This window comes from Prinia subflava, chromosome 5 (assembly GCF_021018805.1).
Source record: "Prinia subflava isolate CZ2003 ecotype Zambia chromosome 5, Cam_Psub_1.2, whole genome shotgun sequence".
In the NCBI taxonomy this organism is placed as follows: domain Eukaryota; kingdom Metazoa; phylum Chordata; class Aves; order Passeriformes; family Cisticolidae; genus Prinia; species Prinia subflava.
Window position 1 is genome coordinate 24415794 of NC_086251.1, and position 3658 is coordinate 24419451.

General features: G+C 46.2%; 1 protein-coding gene across 1 annotated transcript in view; it reads right to left on the reverse strand.

The window, feature by feature from the left end:
- Positions 1 to 3658, reverse strand: part of F2 (coagulation factor II, thrombin) — a 329241-nt gene that overhangs the window by 35014 nt on the left and 290569 nt on the right. The window lies entirely within an intron of this gene.

The window sequence follows — 3658 nt, forward strand, 5'->3', positions numbered from 1 at the left end:
CCGCCTCCGCCGCCCCTATCAGCGTGAGCAGCACCTCCGGCTCCCCGGGAGCGAGAGGCGGCTGCCAGGGCCACGCTGGCCTGAAACGCGCGATCCGTCTTTGTCTGCCTGTTGTTTGTTTGGTGCAGCACGTAAAATCATACGCCCCTCACTAGTTTCTAGAGCATCAAATTGTCCTATTAAAGCTGTTTCATAAGGGCCCCAAACACGGCAATCAAAATCAAAAAAAAGTCAAAACACCATTTCCACAAGAAAATGCACCTGGTGTTGGAACACAACAACATCAGCAACAGCAGCAACACTATCAACAACAAAAGGCGCTTCCAAAGCTGATAACAAAGTCCCGAGAGCAGCTCAGAGAGTACCAGATCCTACATGACGAAGCTGACAAGAATGAGGAAGGAAGAGCTCTACCAACACAGAGGGAGGTACCAGCATTTCCCCCACACCTGCAAGGGAGGCTGCTGTCTGCTGGCCATGCTGTGGGGGGAACCTTGTCCCTCATCTCTGGAGCAGTAAGGTCCCCTGCTTCAGGCCTACCAGTAACTATGCTGAATAATTAAGGCACAGTCATCCACACAAGTGCCTATCAACACAGGTTCTAAAATAGCTGTGCATGACCATGGCTTCTCTAGGGTTTAGTTTGGTATTTTTTGTGCTAAAACTAAAGTTACCTATGGATTTTCTCCCATACTAGAAAATGCATGGAAAAACTCCCCAGAAAAACAACATACTCAGTCTCCATACTTTTTCCCTGAACAGTAACTAAGTTGTATTAGTTGCTATATCAGAATGCCATACACAAAAATTATAATAACGAATACAATCTGGTTTTGGACATATACATCAGCCCAATTAGCAAGTCTTAAAGTCTCATCAGGCACTTTTGTAATACACAGCATTTGTCTTAGAACTGTACCCATGAGCAAAAAAACAGTGTAACCTACACATTTCCATCTTGGAGCTATCACAGTTAGCATTTTATAGAAATGGAATGGAACAGAAAAGAGTAGAAAATGATATTTCCTATGGAAGGAACCTACAATGAGCATCTAGTCCAGCTGCCTGACCAGTTCAGGGATAACCTAGTTTAAGCCTGGTATTAAGGGCATTGTCCAAATGCCTCTTGAAAACTGACAGCTTGGGGCATTGGCTACCTCTCTAGGAAGATTGTTCTAGTGTTTGATTCTCTGTAAAAAAATGCTTCTTAATGTCCCGTCTAAGCCTCCCCTGGTGCAGCTTCAAACCACTCCCACGCATCTGTGGATCGCCGGAGAAGAGATCAGCACCTCCCTCTCCACTTCCCCTTCTCAGGAAGCTGTAGGGAGCCATGAAATCACTCCTCAGCCTGCTTTTCTCTAACCTAGACAAGCTAAACTCTAGACACAATCGAGGACTTCAACATCATTCTTAAAATTTGAGTCCTAAAACTGCACACAGTACTCAAGATGAGGCCACATGCTAAATAGAGTGTTTGTGTCAGTAGGTAACACCATTTGATTTCTCTCAAGAGAATCATGAGATATTTTTGTAATTATTATCCACTAAGCAAGAACAGCAGACAATATACAACTCATGCACAACTGATGTCCCACAGCTCAGTGTCTGGATGGTACTCTGAGCAAGCAAGAGAAAGACTGATTTGAGAAAATAGTCTTCCATGTATTTAAAGTCTCACACTCTTCAAACTGCAGTATGCAACAAAGTCAGAGGAGTAGAATTCTGCATGGGCAGGATATTAGGCTTATTTTTATGATGCCTTTTCTCAGATGTACGATTATGTTGAGGCTCTGCCTCAGTTAATGGGACATGGTTCTCTCCCACAGAATCAAGTTGTCACTGGGTCTGGTAAAGCTATATTGTAACTAAGATCAGCTTCATGGTATTAGTAATAACTATAGGTATTCTGCCTCCTTGTTGGCAGGATCTTTGTCCAGAGCACGAATATTTTTGGCTACTTTAGTCTCATTACTGATGTATATATCATTAGAGCAACTAGAGTTTGCCATGCATATGAAAACAGCCCTCTATTCCATGAAACCTCTAGAGATCAAGGAGTAAATATCATGCTATCTGACCTCCTTCTGTCCCATGACCATTGCTAAGCTGCCTATACCACGAAAATTAACAAAAAAAATCACTATCATTTTGACCTCATATACCCCAGCACCCTATCTTTCCCAGGCCATTCCAGCCTTGGAAGACAGGATTGCAAGAGCCAAGCAGTTTAGTACTCTCACCTTGCAATCATTACTGGCACTGGCCATGGACAGCATCTGTCTTAGACACTCTTAGATGCACGTGGGATCTCCATATAGAAATCAGCATGAAAACATAACACAGGGCAAACAATGGATATAGACTATAAATAGATGACAGGTGTTTGCCTTTTCTGACTTTCATTAATGTACATTAATCTGATAATGGAAATCAAAAACTCGATTGAATTAGGGAGTATCTGTGCCAAAGAGTTGAGTTCAGTTTTGTTCTAGTTAAAGACAAAGTTGTTGCTTATAGTCTCAATTGTCATTAACATTGAGGATAAGAATCTTTCCTCACTTTTTTGAAGGATGCTCATGGTGACACCATAGGCAATGACCTGCCATGGGTGTCCACCTTCCAGGGACCCTGTGCTAGTAAAAGTGAATAGAGGATTGGTCTCAGAAGAAATTAAAAGGAATGGTTTCTAATGTCCATTTTCTAACACAGCATTTCACTGTATGGGAAGAACATCAGCATAGTTTTTTCTGGCTCTTATGAAATCTAGGGCACTTGTAAAGAAAGGCAAAACACCCAAGTACTGCTCCAGAGAAGTGGAAGATTTATGGCATGCTCTTTCCTCTCGTCCTTCTGCAAGGCTCTCAGTCTTTCCTTTTTCCACCAATTGAATAAACATCACTGCACACTCACAGCTGGTCCTTGGAATTGTGTCCCAAATCACTTGGAAGGAGTCAAGAGGAGGCAGGCCAGCAAGGTCTCCAAGTGCTCCTTGTACAAGCCCTGCCCCAGGGGAAATTGCACTCAAGGGCCTGGCGTTACAAAAGGAAACGCTGGCAGGCAAACCCCTGGCATTTAGAAAACAGCTGGTGTCATCTGAAAGGCTCCGAGGACTTAAAGATGTCTGAATTATTCCAATAGAGGTTTTCAGAAGATTGGAAAAGTGACTGAAAACAGTTAGCAGGATCGGGCTGAAAGAGCAAGACGGATGCCAGGGTGAACTGAAGTGATGCCACCCTCTAAGCCCAGGGAGAGTGACCCATGCCACTCTCCCAGGCGAGATCACAGCTCTTCACTTGGGTGGGAGCCGGCCTTGGGGAACCTCCTGCTCCAACACACCAGGGCGGCTCCGGGCCCTGCAGGTCAGCTGCCCGGTACAGCACACAGATGAACGAACTCACGGACAGGAGCCGAATTCAGGGCTGGGCCAAGCGGGCAGCTCCTCCCAGGGCTGCCTCCCTCCCGCCCCCGCCACGAGGGGGATCCCGGCCAGGAAGACTTCCCTCAGTCCCCTCCTCGTCCCACGGCTCCAGGCCCCCACAACGTGGAGGTGGAGGGGACCGACGGGAGCCAGCGTTGCCCTCCCGGCACCCTCCCCCGACCCCACCTGCCTGGGCAGAGCCCGCTCCCGTTAATTGGATCAAGAGCCGGGCGGCGGGGG